General features: G+C 45.9%; 1 long non-coding RNA gene across 1 annotated transcript in view; it reads right to left on the reverse strand.

Moving 5' to 3' along the window:
- Nucleotides 1-15,948: 15,948 nt before the first annotated feature.
- LOC125755666 (uncharacterized) overlaps nucleotides 15,949-20,822 on the reverse strand; it is a 46,212-nt gene continuing 41,338 nt past the window's right edge. Inside the window, exons 3-5 of the long non-coding RNA XR_007412706.1 lie at nucleotides 18,200-18,266; nucleotides 17,336-17,380; nucleotides 15,949-16,839 (exon numbers count right to left, since the gene is read on the reverse strand). This is a non-coding gene — a long non-coding RNA (uncharacterized LOC125755666). The remainder of the gene's footprint in view (nucleotides 16,840-17,335; nucleotides 17,381-18,199; nucleotides 18,267-20,822) is intronic.

The raw sequence follows: 20,822 nt of genomic DNA on the forward strand, positions 1-20,822 counted from the left end.
AGGGCTAATAGGAGTAGTCACCTGGCACTTGAAGCTCTGAGTACATACAGTTCTTTAGTCCCCACAGCCTACCCCTGGCTTGGAGCCGGTCAGCTGGCACCATCCTTTCATGGGCACAGCTCCCATGTCTGTCTTGGAGTTTGTGTATTCAGATAAATTTCTACCAGGTTTGTTGGGGCACCTTCAGCTTCCTCAAAGCCACAAACCACAGCAGTTGGCCGGAGGGTCCTCCTGAACAGCAAGCGACTGTGTTTCCCTGGGTGTCCCCTTGCCCCTACGGAGCCAGCCTTGTGATTCCCCCTGGGCAGGACGAAGGCTCATGTGGGGGCTCCCCCCACCACTTTGCAGGCATGGTGTGAGCTCTTGGTTTCAGATGTGTGCTTCCCAGGTCAATGAGCTGAGCTGAATGAATAGTAAGGAATATTTTATGCAGCACTGCAGTTACTGCTTGTAAAGTCCATTTGGGTCTTAAGTTCAAATTGGCCAATTACTCCTTTCACCACAAAAACATGACTTTTGAGAAGTCACCTTTGACATATATATAGGCAGGCTCTCAGCCTTTGGGAAGCACAGAGGCCGGCACTGTGATCTCCCCATTGACGGAACTGGGAGCAGGGGGAGGGGGACCAGCAGCCACCCAAAGTGACTGCCCCCAAGGCCAGGGCAGGTTTTCAAGGGATGTGAATGGGAATTGTATCCCTGTGACTAAATTTGGCCTCATTTCTAATTTGTGAGCTGGGTTTGTTTGTTTTTTAAAAAGATTTTATTTATTTATTCATGAGAGTCACAGAGAGAGGCAGAGACATAGGCAGAGGGAGAAGCACTTGGCTCCCTTCTGGGAGGCTGATGCGGGACTCGATCCCAGGACCCTGGGATCACGTCCTGAGTCAAAGGCAGATGCTTGACCACTGAACCACCCAGGCGTCCTGATTTGTTTTTTTAAATGGAGGGGAGGCAGTGTTTTCGGCTGTTGCCAGGGGTTAAGATTAAGTCCCACAGGCCAGTTCAGGAAGGGGGTTGGGGCTGATGATCATCACACGTCTCATCTGTGAGCAGGTGTCTGCTCCTTCCTCATGGACTCTCCTTCCCAGGAGTCACACGTCATCACTCCACCTTATTCCTAAAGCCTTGCCTTGCTAAATTCTTCCAAATTCTCTCTCAGAGAAGTGAACACGACTAGAGAACTGGTGTCCCCACAAACTTCTCAAAGGTAACCTCGCCCACAGAGGAGCTGATGGGGAGAGGGGTGGTAAGGAAACCTGGTTACCAAAAGATTTTAAATCCTCCAAAATTGGCTCCTTAGAAAATGCATTGGTCTGGAAAACACTGGAGACCCTCCCTGGGGCCCTTGGGGTTTGTACCTCATTCTCCCACCCCCAGGGAAACCCCAACACAGGGGGACACGGTGAACACACAGCTTAGAGTCCCTTGTATTTGAGTCACAATAGGTGATTTCTTCCTCCGTCAGCCGAGATGCAAGTTATTCACTACTGAGTCTTTTCTTATCTCTCTCAGTTCACTGGAGGGGCCTCCCCAACTTCTCAGTCTGCAGCAGTAGGTCTCCTGAGCGAGGTGAAGGCCAGAAAGGAGGAAGGAGTCTCTTGTCAGCCTGCCTTCCTAAGGAAAGACACTTGCACAGAGGCCCATAGAAGCAAGAGACACACAAGACCAGCTGCACGCGTCATTCTCTTCAAGACACCGAGCATGGCAGGCGCAGGGGGAGACGCCCCCCGAGCATGGCCTCTGCCTTCTGACTACTCGGCACAGGGCTGGGCAAAGAAGTCAAACTAGCACCAGCACGTGGTTGACACTGTGTGTGTGTACTCGGTGCCAGGTACTGTGCTAAGTGCTTCCCGTGCAGCATCTCCTTTAAATCCTTGAAGCCACACCACGGCAGAGGCACAAGAACTGTCCTGTCACTCAGGCGAACGGCTGAGGCTTCGAGAAGGTGGCTGCCTCGTCCGCGGGGGCACCACCGCTTAGTGGGAAGCCAGGGTTTGAACAGGACGTCGCCTTCCAATCCAGGCCCCTAACTACTCTGCAGTCTTCACTGGCAATCTGCTGGGAGGATAAACCAGTCTTTGGCTTCCTGGCCTTGATCTCACTTTGGCCTTAGGGCAAATGCCCCACTCGGAGTACTAAGCACCCACCCCGGGAGCTCAGAGTACTAAGCACCCACCCCGGGAGCTTCTCCTGCCACACGCCCTTTCCGGCCCCTTCTCCGGAGCCTCGCTCTCAGCTCCACGGTGCTGTCTAGCGCTAAGGAGAAGTAAGCAGCAGGCTCCTTTGCTTCCTGGGTAAATTCTATTTCCTTTTCTATTGTCTAAGGATTCTGAGTGATGTAACATTATACCCCGAGTATTCTGCTTTTAAAAAGAAACTTCCGTGGTGGTTGGCAAATTACTGCTCACTGCTCCGTGAATGATGAAGTCACAGGAGGTGAGTGGAAGCGGTGCACCTGGTGTCAGTAATTACAGGCTTGGACAGCGAGGAACGAAGGGACGAGGGCAGGCCAGATACGGCTGGGTGTGGAGACTGGCTCAGGAGGAGTTTGGGGAGCACTGGGGATGAGAAGGAGGCACCCAAGGAGGGTCCATCATCTCCCATCCCAACCTTGCCCCTGCACTTTTTCTTCTTACCTCAGGTTTCTTGTTGATCTGTGTTTTTTCCTCATCTCAGATCTTTGTCCATCTTCCCACACTCCAGATGGCCTGTGAGGATCAAAATAAAAGCTCTGGGGGCATCTCATGTCAAACAATCTGTGTTTGGCTTCTTCATTTGGGTTCTCTAATCTGTATTACGTGTGAGAACATTCCAGGAATACTCTAGGAACTTAATACGGAAACAAAACTGGAGGGACCAGAAAGCAGACATCGCAATGTCCCCTAGCCCTCAAACTGGATTTCTTGAGTTACTCTTTTTCATTTTTACCTAGGAAATAATCTAATCCCTTAGACCTGAACTGTAGCTATTCAAATTATAAGATGAATTAATGAATATCAAATGCCAGTAAAAAAAAAATTCAGTTCTCCACTTGCACAGCCATACTTCAAGCACCCAATAGCCACGGGCAGTTAGTGGCTACCATATTGGATGGTGCAGCATAGAACATTTGCACCACAGTGGAAAATTCTGTGGGAGAGACCTGTCTTAGACACCAGCATGATTGTCCTAATGCTGATGACACTTCATTGGGGCAGAACTCCTGATGGAGGAGCTAAAAGATACTGTTCACAGGGACAGTGCACTGCTTTCCAGGCAGCCCAGGGAGCCACTTAGACAGCGATCCCATCTTCTCTTTCTGTCCAAGAAATAATCTGAGTTCTGAGGGTATATCAGGGGCTTCAAGAATTATCCTGGCATTAAGGGTAAGGCATCCAGAACCTGTGACATCCTCTGTCCTTGATAGTATTTAAGTATTGGCTCAGTCTCTAAGGATGCTTTAGTCCTGCTGGGGTCTCTAACATGTATGGTCCAGCTTATACTGTTGAGGGCATCCCCATGTCATAACTAAGGCTTTATCCAGGCTATCAGCCCTCTCAGTCACCTCCAGGCCTTTTAAGGGGACATAGGAAGCTTCTGGAAACTCCTATAGATCACTCAGTATTGAGGCCACCTCCACTTCCTTCATGGGGTCACATGCAGACAAAAGTTTCTGTGCTCTCTGCTTCCAAGTCAATCTGTGGTTTTTATTTCCCTCTTTTGAACTTAGCTCCAGATGGTGAGCTCTGTGCCCAATCTACAGGACCCAGAAATCTCTAAGCTCTAGTCACCCATCCTTAAATTTCTCCCTTCCTCCTGCAGGTCAACCCTTATCTCTTTTGGCGTGGAGAAAAACACCACCTCTTCTTATATTCTTCCTCCTTTCTATGATTTATGCAGAGGTCAGCAAACTTTCTGAAAAGGGCCAGACAGTAACTATTTTAGGCTTTGCATTCCATACAATCTCTGATGCCATCACTCAACTCTGCTATTCTAGTGCAAAAGTAGCTATAGAGAATTCATAAAGAAATGGGTGTGACTGTTTCAGTAAAACTTTATTTATAACAGCTTTATCCCTGCAGGCCATAGCTTGCTGACCCTTGATTTATAGAATAGTCTGGACTCGTGGTACTCTTGTCTTTGGTCTTTAGTTTGGAAACAAAATTATAGAATTAAAAAGACAAAAATTATTCAAGTGCCTGGCTCTTACATTTGAAAGTCTGATATCTGCTATAAATTTTTTAAAATCTACTTTTGAATTCAAACAGCAAGGATTTTCTTCTGTCTGCTAGGATTTTCATACTATCCATATAGAAAGGCCCATGGATGTTTGAATGATAAGAGAAAGAAGGTGGGTAAAGCATCGGAAAAGAGGGATCCCTGGGTGGCGCAGCGGTTTAGCACCTGCCTTTGGCTCAGGGCGCGATCCTGGAGACCCAGGATCAAATCCCACGTTGGGCTCCTGGTGCATGGAGCCTGCTTCTCCCTCTGTCTATGTCTCTGCCTCTCTCTCTCTGTGACTATCATAAGTAAATAAAAATTTAAAAAAAGCATTGGAAAAGAGTGAAAATCATAATATTTCTCAGCTACATTACAAAATGGACTAGAGTTCTTATCTGTGATAGTAAGCGATTATTTTATAAAATGAGCCTCACAATGTGTGAGGCATATTCCATAAGCGCCCATCCTTTTTTATTTCTAAACCTTTAGGGTCAACATTGTGATGTTATGTGAACAACAGCTGGAAGACCTGCTCTTTTCTAAAGTACCTGCACTTACCAGTTTATTGAGTTGCAAGGTATTCCTTTCTCTTCTCTTCTCTTCTCTTCTCTTCTCTTCTCTCTCTTCTCTTCTCTTCTCTTCTCTTCTCTTCTCTTCTCTTCTTCTCTTCTCTCTCTTCTCTTCTCTTCTTTCTCTTCTCTCTCTTCTTCTCTCTTCTCTTCTCTTCTCTTCTCTTCTCTTCTCTTCTCTTCTCTTCTCCTCTTCTCTTCTCTCTCTCTCTTCTCTTCTCTTCTCTTCTCTTCTCTTCTCTTCTCTTCTCTTCTCCTCTCCTCTCCTCTCCTCTCCTCTTCTTTCTCTTCTCTTCTTTCTTTCTTTCTTTCTTTCTTTCTTTCTTTCTTTCTTCTTTCTTTCTTTCTTTCTTTCTTTCTTTCTTTCTTTCTTTCTTTCTTTCTTTTTCTTTCTTGTTCTTTCTTTCTTTCGAGAGTGCAAGTGAGCAGGGTGCAGGAGAGCAGAGGGAAAGACTCTCAAGCAGACTCCCCGCTGAGCAGGGAGCCCAATGTGGGGCTCAGTCTCACACCCTGAGAACATGACCCGAGCCAAAAATCAAGAGTTGGATGCTTACCCAACAGAGCCACCCAGGCACCTTCTTTTTCCATTCTTAAAGAAATTGCAGATTTTCCCCAAAGGAGAAAATTTGAAATTCTCAGCTTTTTCTTAAAAACCACAGAAAGCTGATAGTCAGATCCTCTGGGAAGGCGCCATCATCGACCTGCTGGGTTTGAAATGGGAGAAAAGAGTGTCCCCTGCAGAAATGCACTGCTCGTTCACTTCAGAAGTGTAGATTTTCTCAAGTCACATTTCATACTTCCTCTATAGGAGTCAGGACTTTTCCTGGTGACGAGTGATAGAAACGTAACTAAAGTAGGTTAGGCCAAAGGGGAATAACTACTGTTGCACAACTAAATTGTGGCTGGTCAGGAATGCGCCTGGGCCGCAGCGACAGCTGGGACAGGCCTGGGAACACTCTCCCTACTCTCTCCCTAGCCTCTCTTACGTCCTATGTTAGACCAGCTTCCTCCTTGTCGGGAGCAAAACGGCTGTGACAACTCCTAAACCTCAGTCCTTCCGGTGCTGCCACTCAGAGGGTAAAGATTCTTTTGTTTATGGCCAGTTTTAAAAATCCCAGCAAGGGACTCGGACTGTTGCGGCTGGGGCCACAGCCTGCCCAGCCGATGCCGGCCAGAGCTGTTGCTGTCCTAGCCCTGCGGATGAGGGAGGCAGCAGATTTGGGGGGCAGGCAGCAGATTTGGGGGGCAAGCAGCAGGCTTGGGGTCAGGCAGCTGGCTTGGGGGGCAGGCAGCAGGTCTGGGGGGCAGAGAGCAGGCTTGGGAGGCAGGCAGCAGACTTGAGGGGCAGGCAGCTGGCTTGGGGGGCAAGCAGCTGGCTTGGGGGGCAGGCAGCAGACTTGGGGGGCAGGCAGCTGGCTCCTAGCACAGACCCAGGACAGTGACACTTCCTTAGATTGGTCATGTGTAAAAGCTGTTACTGTGTTGACTTGAAGCCGATAGATTTTTATCCCTTTCAGGCAAACTCTGCATTTTAGGTTAATATCTTAGAAACCCTGCCCGTCCTTGGGGAAATGTTACGCGAGCCGTGGGCCTTCGCTGTCCTGTGTCACTGGTTAGGCTCTGCGGCAGAGAAGGGCCAGCGAGCGGGTGCTGGGCCTGCCCTTCCTGGCAACGTGACGCAGCCCCTGTCACGCTCTGTTTCTCCTCGCGGTCACTGAGTCCGCCTAATGCAGCCCCTCGGTGGCCGGCCTGGTGTTCCCGGGGGCTGGGGATCTAATGTCAGTAGGACACGATTCGATTCACATTGAAGATGGATATTAAGTCTCTTTACTCAGGGTCTTGTCAAGAAAAGCCAATCTGCCTGCTATCAAAAGCACAGAAAATGCCCCTTCCCATAACAGCAGCTGTCTGCGTTCACTGATACTGAAGGGGCGGCCTGTCCCCAAGCCTCTGAGGCGGTTTTGTCAAGGTCAATTCAGCTGATCTTTTTCAACGATAACCCAAAGAGGATTAAGTTAACATCTGACCTTTAAAGAGCTTTATCTTTGGAGAACCGGGCTAATTAAAACATTAAAAGGCTGCTTTTTAAAAATATTTGCACCACAGCCTAGGGAAAAACATGAACACTCAGCTTAAAGCAGCAGCGATATCCATAGAATATTCCAAAGGGCAATCTGGATTTACCGTTACACGGAGGAGCTGAGTGTGGGGACTCTGGAGTCAAACAGAAGTGGGGTCCGGGACGCCTGGGTGGCTCAGGGGTTTGGCACCTGCTTTCGGCCCAGGGCCTGATCCTGGAGACCCGGGATCAAGTCCCACCTCAGGCTCCCTGCATGGAGCCTGCTTCTCCCTCTGCCTGTGTCTCTGCCTCTCTCTCTGTGTCTCTCATGAATAAATAAATAAAATCTTAAAAAAAAAAAAAAAAAAACAGAAGTGGGGTCCAAATCTCAGTTCCACTGCTTTCTAGTTGTGTAACCTTGGAAAAGCATCTCACCTTTTCTAAGCTCTGCCTATCTTATTTGTAAAAAGGAGAGGGATAGTAATAGTAATCACCCCATAAGGTTGTTGAAAGAATTAAATGAAATCGTACACTTAAAATCCTGCCATTTAAGCTACTCATCGCTATCACTGTGGACATGTTTAAATTTAAAAATTTAGTTTAGTTACTTGTCCCATCATGTTGATGGCTGAATGGCATCTCATGACAAAGTGGCTGGTTCTCCTAAGCAAAGAACTCCGAGAAACCTCTAGGTTTTGAGATGATGCTGCCTGGGGCCAGATGTTATTAGCACAGATGCAGCAGCCCCAGTGCCTGGCTGCCCCTGAACTTGACCAGATACCATTGTGATGAGTCTGCTACTGAAGTCATTTTGAGGAAAGAGTAACATGAGATTAGGGATGGTAATATTGTCCCCCAAAGCCAGGAATATTTCTATCCTTTAAATTCTGTAGATACTTTTCCATTCAAGGAGATACTGATCACTGTTAAATATTTTCTTCCAGGGATCCCTGGGTGGTGCAGCGGTTTAGCGCCTGCCTTTGGCCCAGGGCGTGATCCTGGTAGACCCGGGATCGAATCCCACGTCGGGCTCCCGGTGCATGGAGCCTGCTTCTCCCTCTGCCTGTGTCTCTGCCCTCTCTCTCTCTCTCTCTCTCTCTCTCTCTGTGACTATCATAAATAAATAAAAATTAAAAAAATAATAATAAATATTTTCTTCCAAAGCAGTGTTCTTGATTTCTTCTCATTGGTTTATATGATGCTTGAAGTGATCTCTTTTGCATGTTGACAAATGTCATATAGCCATAGGGACTTTGGGATAGCCTGAAAATAAGATCAAGGACTCTTCCTGGGAAGGAGATATGTCCACTGCCAAAGGCCTCTAGCCCCTTACTCAAAGCCTGTGCAGAGACCAGAGCTTTGACATCCCCTGAGCACTTGTTAGAACTGCAGAAGCTCTGGTCCCATCCTAGACCTGCTTCATCAGAATCTGCATTTCATAAGCCCCCCAGATGGTGTTAATACACACCACAGTTGCTCTCTTCTCAGTTTTAGCTGCACATCAGAATCACCTGGAGAGCTTTAAAAATTTCTGATGCCTGGGTCCACAAAGATCCTGACTTAATTGGCCCTGGGAGTTTTAAAACCTCCCCAGGAGATTGTGATGTGCAACTAAGATGGAAAACTTGTGTGCCAGAGACATTCATTCCTTCCTCTTTCTCTATTTATTCCTACAATATTAATTTCTCTAAAAGTGAAAATCTCTCAAGCTGCAGTGAAGGTTCATTTCATGTTCTTTATGTCAATGGATGGATGCCCACTTCCTAGATTTGAAGATTCACTTGAATCTTAAAAATAACCTTTAGGAATTTCTTCTAAACCTTTGCCAAGGTCACCACATCCTTCTTTTATCATAAATCCCAGAATGAGACACAGTCTTCTCGTACGGCAGTAAACAGCACTGAGCATCAGCATAAAGGACTTTTGTGTCCCTCTGAATGAAAGGTACTGTTGTTATAAGTCAAGTCAGACCATTTGAATGGGGAGGGGGCAACTTGAATGGCCAAGCAAAAGATTTTCTCATGCCTACACTCAGTCTGGAAGCGAAAACCCAGTTACTAGGGAGGAAACCCACCCGAGGAGGTTTTGAGCTTTCCTAATGGAGCAATAAATGTGTTGTTGTTTAATCAAAAAATTCATAAGCTTTATTGCATCTGTAACTCATGGACAACCAAATAGATAAATTCACTTGTACCAAAAGACACCAAAGACATTTCTACTGATTCAAAAATTTGGCTGATGTCATGAGCATAAATAAAAGTCACCTGTACCTTAGACTTTTGTCACAGTGATCTCCAAACCTGACCACTCAATTTATAAGAATCACGTAGGCTGCTTACTCAACACACCTAGAAGTCTGGGCCAGAGTATTTGCGGTTTTAGAAAACTAAACCATTTCTTCTCAAACTTTAACTCGAGGTCTTGTTAAAAATTTAGGCTCTCGGGATCTACCTCCATAGATCTGAGGTAGGGCCGGAGGTTCTGCATTCTAACCATCTTGAAAATGATGGTGTGCGGCTGTTCCATGGACCACACTCTGAGCGGCAGTGCCCCAGAAAACCTAATAATCAGCCAGTTGGAGAACCAGAACTTTAGGCATCTCATATGTTGCTTGAAATATGAAAAAAGCTTACTTCCACTTCAGTGTTTTTCAGGAGCTTAGGGTGTATCAGTGAGAGTAGGACATAGGCTGATAGAAAATGTCAGTGGGCAAAGTCAATTCCAATCGGTGTTAGAAACCTGGTTGAGAATGTTTAATTACAGTCACGTTCTGCCCATAGGAGAAGAAAGTGGCATCTGAGTGCCTGTGTTTCTTTAGGGATCTATTCTTTAGAGTTCACCAGCAAGCATAAAGGCAGAAGGAACGGTTACTTTAAATTCATATTATTTTAGCTGATGTATCTGGAGCACGGTGATAAATTAATCATGACGTCTGCTCTGATTCACAATCATGCTCTGGTCCAATTTACACTTCGCATGTGCAGAACTGAAATACGATGCATTAAAATGGTGCACACAGCACAGATTTTTCTCTCCAGTGAACGCGCGGAGGGAGGTGCCCTCCCCGCCTGGGCAGTGAGGCACCTGCCCGGAGGCCCAGGCCCACGGAGAAGGCGGCCTCGTGCGCCCCGCTGGGCGGGGAGGGGGGCGGGGAGGCCGCAGGGCCCGGCGCTCAGGACCGCGGCGCCGCCTAACGGGCGCGACCGGCCTGCGCCGGGCAGTGGGGGCGCTGGGGAAAGAGCTTCCCGGCTTACTGGCCGAGGCGGGCTTATTCTGGGCGAGGGGGAGCGGCGCGGGGTGGTTACTAAACATAACAGATGGCAGCTGTCTGCCGCTATCTAGGGCGCACTGACAAATCCCCGGGACGGCCCCGGGGCGCTCAGGGGTGCGCGAGGGGGGCTGCGGGCGGGGTGCAGCTGCCTGCACCGGGCTCGGGAGGAGGGCGAACTCCTGCGGGGCCCCGAGAGCGGGCTGAGCGTGTCTCCCGACCCCGCGGCAGGAGGGTTCGGTGCAGCGCCTGGGGCGGGGGCTCCATCCGCTCCGTGCACCTGCGGGCGCCCAGCCCAGGCGGCGCTCCGGCCCCCCCGCCCCCCGGGCCGCCGCAGCCCCGCGCAAGCCCCCAGCGGGTTGTCAACGACCCCGCCTTCCTCCGGGCCTGCGGGGCTCGGCGCCCGGGACGCGTGGGCGGCGGCCGAGACGCGGTCTCCCTCCGCGACCTTACAAGGCCCGAGCCGGCCTGGAGGGGGCGCCACAGTGCGGTTCCCGGTGAAAGTGCCATAGCCACGATTTCCCTGTGGGAAGCCTGCTTTCCAGCCGCCACATCCATCATGCACGGACTGGCTACCTTTTATAGCTTGTCAGATGATTCTGTTTGGTCTATCATTTGCATATTCAGATGGGGGAAATCTTACGAAGCTGGGCAAGTTAAGTTGCTTTTAGAAATACACTAAAACTACTTTATTGGAAATAATACAATAAAGTTGGGCAGCACTAAGCATTTGGGGATGATTCCCGAAACAGAGCAGGTGAGTCAGGCTTCTCAGTTTACCACTGGTGGCGGGAGACCCGGAGAGGCAGAGCCAAAGGGAAGGGACTGACGAGTTCTGAGAACTGAGTAGCCACGCAGTGCTGTGATTTTTCAAGTTGCAAAGACTATTGAAGGTCGAAGTCCAGAGGAATGGGATGCATCAGACGGTTTTTCTCTAAATCGATGGAACTGTCCCCAGAGAGGGAGCAGGAGAACGACTTCTTCACTTTCTGGCTATAGTTCTAAGTCCCTGAAATGGGCTTCAAGAATGACCGCGTGGGGTTATGGTGCATTTCATGTGTTTCACGCTGGCCTGTGTGGCATGGGAAAGCCGCCTCTCCTCAGTCCTCATGGACTCCTTGGCCCCTCCATCAACAAATCTCAGGGACCAGGTTTCCTTATTCTCAGTCGCCTTGCAGTGCTTTTCATTGAAGCTGGGAAAGACCAAGTTTCATTCATTCATTCAGAAAATGTTTATTAAGTGCCTTCTGTGTGTTAAGCCCAGGTGCTCAGACAAAACAGGTGAGAATCTCTGTCAGCTTGGAGCTTGCAAGAAGCAAGATAAATTGATGAAATCTATGGACAATGTCAACCCGACAATGATCTGGCACTAGTTTCCTATAAATAGAATCCTTCCTTTTGACTTAATGAGAATTTTGACACACTAAGGGTCCTCTGTACATGTGACGGTATCATTGTGATTATTCAATAATTTCAAAGAAAAAGGCATAGCTGATAGAGAAACCCTTATGTTTGAAAGAATAGAAAAGAGTCCTAATTCCTTCTTATGAATTCGATGAAGTTGGTACCCAACCTCAGTGGGACCACCGTCTATTAACTCGTTTTAATTCTCTCTCCCTGACCCTCTTTCTGTCTTCATTTCCCTCCTTCCCCACCTTCAATTCCATGGCCACATATTATTTTTTCCCTTGTCTCTGCCAAAGGACCTGTTTCAGTGGTTTCCAAAGCCTAGAAGAAACTGTATGTCCACTCTTCATGAGCCAAAACAGACTAATACACATGTCAAATTTCTTTGCTTTTGGCTACAGCATTCATAATTCATTGTGATAACGCTGATTATTTTACCAATTACCTACCAAGGAAAATGAGGAGGGTAATACTAGAATGCAACATCAGGCCACAAAGAATATTAGATATAACTGATTGCATGCACGCATACACACTCATATGCATGCACACATGCTCACACGCATGCACACACAAAGTCACACATTCTAACTCATGCTTAAGTCAACTCTTATCATAAACTTCTATGTATTCGTGCTACAAACACAGGTTTATTCTCTTTTAATCCCTCTGCTTCCGATATAGGATCTGGATTTTTAAAGCTTTGTTTTGTTGTTATAGGTTACAGTTATGGTTATAGTAATAGTTACTGGAGGTGATTTAAGAGACTGTATACGGAACTTTAAAACTTTTTAAGTTGTGCATATATTTTAAGGTATATTTGAAAAATATAAATATCTTATCAAAGCATCATTTAGCAGAAATTAAGGTGCAAATTTTTAAAAAGTGAGTTGATAAAAATATTCAGTTAATTAAAACACATGGTAATCAGATACAATAAAAATAACATAAGCAGTAAGGAACATCTAAAATTTAAGTTATGGGTTCATATATGACCCAGGAGGACCAAAAAAGGCAAGTGCACTGGGCCCTAAAAAGGGGGCCTTTGACAAGGTATGCTCCAGTCTGACTCCATCAAACATTGCATTAGTCTTCACTAGCAGACAAATGAAATCAGGTACCAATGGCTTAAGAAAAAGAATTTTTTTCCTGCAATTCAAGAAAATTCAACTGTACAATTTATCAACATAACATTTTCTGGCTCATAGGACATCTGTGTTTAATGTGATCATGGCTTTAGATCTTTAGAGCTCAAAGGCATTAGAAACATGCCAGAAATGTTCCAGTCACAGCAAAGCTGTTTCCTTTAGAAAATCACCCCGTATTTAAAAGTCTGTTTGGAAGCCTCCATATAAATCATGAGCTATTTTTCTCACCACCCTTTAACATTTTAACTTTCAACTTTAAGAAGCACGTTTAACAGAACTTCAAAACTTAAAATGGCTTTACTTATATCTTTACCCTGTAAGGAGCACCTGTATAGACTCAGAATCACCCAGTGTTTCTCGGCATGTTTAGCACTGATGGCTTCCGGGTGCTCAATGCCAGTAGCACCCCCTCCATCTCTTTTTCACAATCAATATTACCCCCTGCCTCCCTATACAAACATTCTGGGTGACCTCAATGGGGCAGTATCACCCTCACTTATGAACATAACTGTCTAACCTACTGAAAAGAAGTCTGAGGACCAGAAGAGAGAAGGGATTTGCCCAAGGACCTACGCTGAATTGGTATCATGTGAGGTTGCCAGGTTGTAAAGAAGACAGATGGGCCACCTCAGATGCCAGGGGATGACTGTAAGTTTACACAGGAGGTGAGGACTCATGGGAGACCTCTCGGGAGCGCCTCTAGGCCCCCAGGGGAGGCAGAGCACTGCATCCCATTCTTACAGACTGAGTAGGCCTGACTTTTCAAGGGAAGCTCCAGGGACTTGGCCACCACGTTGTTTCTCCTAGCAACTCAGGGGTACCGGGGCTCAACTTTCTCCTGACAGCATCACCCTCTGCCTCTTTCTTCCTGCTGTGCTTCCCCTGTATTGCCTCTGGCCCCAGTACCCTCTTTCTGATGGTCTTACTTTTCTCAAGAAAATACAAACAGCATCATTGGATATCACTAATAAAAAACATGCCTTTGGGGCCAAGTTTTTTTGTCTGGCCACCCTACAGGCCATGGGTTCAGCCCAAAGGGGGCTGCTCTGCCTTAGGCCAGCAACCTGTTTCCCCTGCTGGGGGCAGCGTAGCTCACACGCATCTTGAGGTCCTTTTGATTAATGTGGATCTTGAAGAGCCACTCCCAAGTTTGAAAGCTACCTCCATTCCAGAGCCCCTGTGTAACTTCAGCTGTCTGTGCCTCAGTTTCTCATCAGTAAATTGACCCATTAGTAGGATAGACCTCAGAAGCTTTGTGTGTGTGTGTGTGTGTGTGTGTGTGTGTGTGTGTGTTGTTTCAATAAGATAAGGCATTAAAAGTACTTGGCACTTAGTAAGCATTTGCTAGACACCAGCCTGTTGCTACTATTGCTATTACTATTAATAAGTAGAAAATGGATTATTATTTTTATTAAGTGGAAAGTTAAAACTTGTATCTCCTAAACACCACCCACCCCTCTGTCCAGCAGTGTTTTTCAGACTTTTCTGTTCAAGTATTTCTACTGGCTGAAGGCAGTGAAGACGCAAACCCTGGGAGGACAGAGGTGAGGTAAGGTTCTAAGTGTCCTAGTGCAAGCTTGATATTTGTTTAAAAACACTTGTTTTCCCTTTGTTTCATACATCATTTATATGGTATGAATAGATTCAGTGTGCTTTTTTTTTTCAGTGTGCTTTTTAAGATGCTGTTTCTTAATACAGCTATGTCTTTTTAAAAAATATATTTTATTTATTTATTTGAGAGAGGGAGAGAGAGAGAGCAAGCGAGTGAGCGAGCGCATGAGCAGAGGGAGAAGGAGAAGCAGACTCCTCATTAAGCAGGCAGCCCGATGTAGGGCCCGATCCCAGGACCCTGGGATCATGACCTGAGCCGAAGGCAGACACTTAACAGACTGAGCCACCCAGGCGCCTCCAGCCATGCCTGTTTTCGTACAGAATGTCTTAAATTACTTACTGGTTCAAATGTTTAGTGTGTGTCCAAAAATTCTTCAGAAAAATCAGTATTCCAGCAAGTTTTCCCTGTTTCTCTCCAAGCACATGCCTAGGGGTACACATAGCTCATTCAGTGTCACCATAATTCTGTCTTTGTGGTTACAGGTTTTCCTTTGAGGGAGATCCAATAGAGAAATATGTAGTCCATCATCAGATTGTCACATAGTTATGAAATGTTACTGTGTGCAAGACATGTGGGCAGTGCTACAGAGGACTGGACCACAGACCACTCCATGAAACCTCACGTTCATCCATATTAGTGATGCTTCGGGGAAGTGACCCGCCTCGCTCAGCCTTCCCCAGGTAAGTAGAGACGGAAACCCATTCATGCCCAAATTTCAGAGGCCTTAAGTCTCTTCTCCCTCCTCGACCACAGAAAATACCTTCTTTTACAGAGGTCCCTCTTGCTAAAGTATCTCTGGGAACTTCCAAGGTCTTTACAGGAATCGATAAATTAGTCCCTGTCGCCCCTTGCTGCTGCTGGTGGCCAAGACACCAACTCCACCTCAGGACCCAACAACTCCATGGAGGTTTCCCTTGTAGGACCTGCCCTTGTAGCCACGACCTCCACCAGGGTGACGGTAGGGCTGAGAATGTGCTGTGTTCAGGGGGCATCACTGTTCTCGAGAAGACAGGAGGATCTATTTTTACTTTTGCCCCATTGGACTCCCAAAGCAAGGTTGCTTGAGCTCCCGAATATGACAGAGTAATACTCTCTTTCTTTTGCCACCTGAGCCAGGCCCCCGTGGCCTCCAGCCTCTAGAGTTCCAGAGAGGTCCTGCTCAAGTGTTACCTCATTCTCATTCTTCTCCATGGTCACCACTGCCTGGATGTGGACAGAGCAGAAAACTTCTTTGGCTCAATGCAAGCAGAACGGGTCAGCGGCCTCCCTGAGGCTGACAGACGTGAAGGAGGGGCTGCGCTGTATGTCTAGAGATCCGAGTTCCCATTCAGGAAAAAGAGGACTGCACCTTCCGGGTCACAGTTAGTTTGTGGGTGGAGGGGAAGGTGTCCCCTGTGCAGCCACTTGCACCCAGAAGTGCGCCAGCCTGTTCGGCGCATACGCACAACCCCCCATCTCACACCTGACTTCCACCTCTTTCTTTTTTTTTTTTTTTTTTTTTTTAGTTTTCCAACTTTGGTTTATTATATTTTTTTTTTTTAATTTTTAAGTTTTTTTATTGGAGTTCAATTTGCCAACACATAGCATAACACCCAGTGCTCATCCCACCAAGTGCCCCACTCAGTGCCCATCACCCAGTCACCCCAAACCCCCACCCACTTCCCCTTCCACTACCCCTTGAGTTAGGTGTCTCTCATGTTTTGTCACCCTCACTGATATTTTCACTCATTTTCTCTTCTTTCCCCTTTATTCCCTTTCACTAATTTTTATATTCCCCAAATGAATGAGACCATATAATGTTTGTCCTTCTCCGATTGACTTATTTCACTCAGCATAATACCCTCCAGTTCCATCCACGTCGCCCACCTCGTTTTCTGCAAACATTTCCCACAGTTTGGTTTTGATCGTGGCTGTATATTTCCAAACCCCAGCTGGACAAGGATAAAATCTTTGGCACAGGAGGTTCCTTGGCCCGTATGTAAACCAGCAAATGCCACATAGTCCTGGGAACCCCTTCCAGTTCGTAGATGCGCCGTATTCCCTCTGACTTGCCAGCCTTTGCCATGCTGTTCCCTCCACCTTTACCCATCTTTCCCTTTGCCTCACTCCTTCCTCAGGCCATTCATTCTGCGTCATTCCTATTTTCTCTTTGGGTCTGACATCTTTCCGCAGAGAAAGCTTCACTGACCCCAGATCCCCAATTCTGAATTAGGCGCTCTTCCATTGTTCTCACATAACCCTCACAAACCCTTGTTTGACTGTCTCTCCCCTGGAAGACTTACTCCTGTGAGGGGGCTGGGATTATGACTATGAAAGGCCAGCAGTTGCTTCATATTCCACAAAGACGCCACCAGCATTTGCTGAGTGTGGCTTAGTCCCACTCTCCAGAATCCTGTGTCTAAGATGAAGAGACAAACAGCTATGTGGGCAGGATATCTTCTTTTGGTCTAAGTCATAGTCAAATGAGCAGTAAGGCCAACTGTGGAATAGCCAATCTGAATCATCTTAGCAAACGATTCCATTCATCTGGTCTCCAGTCATATCAGTGACAGAAACTGGTTGATGGCACAATCCTGTTCCAAAAAACAGAAGGTCTGTGGGCTACTTACTCAAGGGGTGATGGTCCTGTCTAATGTGAGAACTAAGGCTTCACATAGAGGGACTTGAATTTAGGAAGCCCTTATAATGCAACCAAATAGTAACGCTCCCTTCACAGTAGCTTTGGCAATAGCAAAACTGTTAGGATAGCTGCAAATAAAATTGGCAGATTATAGAGAGCAGAGCAAAGTGTGGCAGAGAGGAAAGCAGGAAATGGAGCCCCTGCTCCACCACTCACTTTTTTTGTGTCTCACATCTCTAGAAAGGGGAGCAAGATGGAAGGAGCTCTTCTTGTTCTGCCAGCACTGACATTGGGTTATGACTGTGGGCAAAGGACCACCCCAGACCAGCCCTGGCCAGTAGCAGAGGAACCAGAGCTCAGCTCTCTGGGACATGAGGGCTGCACCGTAGTTAGGGGTTGGGGTCTCAGAAAAGCAAAGTTGTGTTTGATCCCCTAGGTGAGCCTCTTACCATGTGACTTGGACGTTTCTTTTGTGTAAGCCTCAGTTTCCACATCTGTGAAATGGGGATAACGACAGAACCAACTTTATCAGTTGTTATGATGAAGTGAGAAAAGTACTTACACATTGAGTACTCAAAACAGTGCCAGGTACACTCTCAGTAAATGGTCCCTACTCTTCTTAACTGACTACAAGGTTCATAACACATTTTTATTCTCCTAATGTGTGCCTGCTTTTTTAAAAAAAAAAATTTGTTTAAGTAGGCTGCATGCCCAGTGTGGAGTCCCACGTGAGCCTGAACTCACGACCCTGAGGTCAAGGCCTGAGCCCAGGTTGGGTGGGATGTTCTATCGACTGAGCCATCCAGAAGCCCCTTGTATGTCTGCTTTTTAAAGTTAGAACAATAAATAGGGCTTCTGACATTAGTAATAAAGCCTTTCTCACAGTGCAGTATGTTTCTGCCCCCATATTGTCCATGGTCCTTTGAGCTCCCGCTTCTCAAACACATACAGTTGCTATCTCAGCATTGGGAATCCTGCCTCAGGAGGGAATATGATCAGCTCCTATTATTTCCATTTCAAGGGAGCATCTGTGGTAGTCAGGTGATTATACAGTATTCTGAACTATCTCATAAGCTGTGGCAGTTGATGGCAAAAATTGAAATACCTATAAATTATTTCTTTTAAAGAAAGGAAACCATGGTGATTTTTAGAGCATTATGGTGTATTATAAATGTAAGAACTCCTTTTGAAATTCATTTTTAAGAAGGGCTATTTTTCTTTGTCAGCAAAGCTATGTATCTTATGTTATCACAGACTTCCTGGCATGTTTTCTAGCATTTGCTTATGAGCTACAAATATTCCTTTGTGCATACCTAAGAAATGGAAATAAGCAAGATCTGTACTTAGCAAAATCCAGTCTTTCAGATTTTCAAAACAAACCTATAGTGGAACAAAATAAAGAGCTTTAAAAAATAGTCCACAGAGATAGAATGCAAGAGAAACATTGGCTATTCTTGTGGAGAGATTTATTCTTTTATGATTAATTTATAAGTAGGTTATGTCATAATGAATAATTCAATCCATTTTCTAAGTTTGTTGACTTGTAAATTCAGTGAGACTTAACCCATAATCTTGAGAATTGTTGGGAGGGCAAGTCAGGCATTCAGAGAAGGAGAGTAAGGCTTTTTATTTCTTAGTTGTGAAAGAGACCGTCCTCCATCTTTATTGCCTATATTCACAGCATGAAGAATCTGCTACCCATTGTGTCAAAACTCTAGGGGTCTCTATGTCACAGCCAGAAAATCACGAAGGGAACAGATTTCATGATATATATTTTTAAGATTTTATTTTTTATTTGACACAGAGAGAGAGAGAACACAAGTAGGCAGAGCGGCAGGCACACAGACAGACAGAGGAGAAGCAGGCTACCCGCTGAGCAGGGAGCCTGACGCAAGACCCGATCATAACCTGAGCTGAAGGCAGATGCTTAACTGACTGAGCCACTCAGGCATCCTCATGCTATTTCTTTCTAATTACTTTATCTTTTTATCTTTAGTAGGGACCACAAAGTGACTCAAAGGCCCAAGATAAAGTACATATGATGGAAGAAGGTCCTTTTTCTACTTCTTTGATTGATAAGGCTTAGAGGATCTTTCAGGGGTTTTCTAGTCTAGTCTGGATACAAAAGTGGATTGGGTGAGTTTCAGAGTTTTCAAAAATATTGCAGACTATGAAGCATTTAGCTTACTCTTTAAGTCAATTTGCCCATGTTTTTGTTAGATGATAGCCATAATTTGTCACATGATAACTATTCACCATGGCAATTTAAAAATAAAACTATCAATTCAAAGCAGCATCTCAGGCCTTCATTTTCAACCTCTCCCAACTACCTCCCAGAACAGAGATGAGAGTCAGTGACATGCTAGCCAGATTTGCCATTGAGAGAACTGAGTCACTCTCACAGTGTCCTTTTTTAAAAAAAGATTTTATTTATTTATTCATGAGAGACAGAGAGAAGAGAGAGAGAGAGAGAGAGAGAGAGAGAGAGAAACAGACACAGGCCAAGGGAGAAGCAGGCTCCATGCAGGGAGTATGACATGGGACTAGATCCTGGGTCTCCAGGATCACACCCTGGGCTGAAGGCGGCGCTAAACCACTGAGCCACCTGGGCTGCCCTCTCACAGTGTCCTTGGTGATGAAAATCTTATGTTTGTACCATAGAGTTGTGGCAATAAAATGATCAATATCATTAGAAATTTTGGAAATTGTAATGGAGTTAAATTTAAGCTACAGAGTAAAAATCTATATCATTTTAAAATTTATTCTCTTTTGTTTCCACAGAAGCAAAGTAAACTTAGTATTATTACAATTTTCAACTGTTAATGGCATTATTACTTTGTACGATAGCCGAAACAGTAAAATTTTGTGGTGGTTTTGATCAGTTTCTCTGCTTCTACTCTTTCCACAGGGCCTTCTTAGAAACAAACATAGTCTTGTTGTTCACCTTGCCCAATACCCTTTCCTGCAGGATTAAGCACACACTTCTCAGATGCAACTTCTTTCTCTACAACAGACCCAAACCACTCCCTTCACCTGGACTCCCCTTGCCTCAATTTTGTACTCCAGGAAACTGGAATGTTCACAGGAAGCAACTTTTCCTGTCTACATCATCTCTACCTATGGAAATACTCACCATCTTCATTGTTGCTAGCCACTGTTTTCCCTTACTTAGAATGCTTACTATGGGCCAGATAGTGCCCCCAGAAGACCATAATGCACCGTCTGATGTAACTCCCATCACAGCACATGACATGAGTAATAATACAATACTTGAACCTAAAACAGAAAAGTCAAATGACTCTCTTCAGGTCACACCACTAGTGCATGGGATGGAGCCAGTGGTAGAAAGCTGGTCTGTGAATTCCATGCTCAAAACACCTCACCATCTGGTGCTTTATAACTTTCTCAAGAGCATCCTCAGCTGTGAAGCCTTGCCTAATTTCCCAACCAGTTTTGATGGCTCACTTTTCAGAACTGGAGACAGGACTATTTTATACCCATCTCTGTGCCCCTTGCAGCACCTCCCACAGGCTGGATTGTCTGATGGGGGATTACTATGTACCTGTCAAATCAAGTTTACCTGGAGAACAGCTTATCACAAAATATCATGGTTTGATAGTAAACTCAGTAGAAGTTCAGAGGAGAGAGGTTGAACTGTCTCAAATGGCTTCCTGTGGTGGTGGAGCTCCAGGGGGTCTGTGAAAACTGGGCTGTTTCAGTGGACTCTAGAAGTGGTAAAAATGTCAGTAAAATCAGGAAAGAAGGAAGGATCATGGCATACATGAGGACCTATGAAAGAAGCAGTGCCTAGTAGAGTCAATGACTTAATGTGCTTTGGGGAAGGACATGAGATTGGATAGATTAAATGGGCTTTATGGATTATGAAGAGATATGAGTGCCAAGCAAAGGAATGTGTATAAAGCTTCCTGCTGCTTT

Source organism: Canis lupus, chromosome 8, assembly GCF_003254725.2.
Source record: "Canis lupus dingo isolate Sandy chromosome 8, ASM325472v2, whole genome shotgun sequence".
Lineage (NCBI taxonomy): Eukaryota > Metazoa > Chordata > Mammalia > Carnivora > Canidae > Canis > Canis lupus.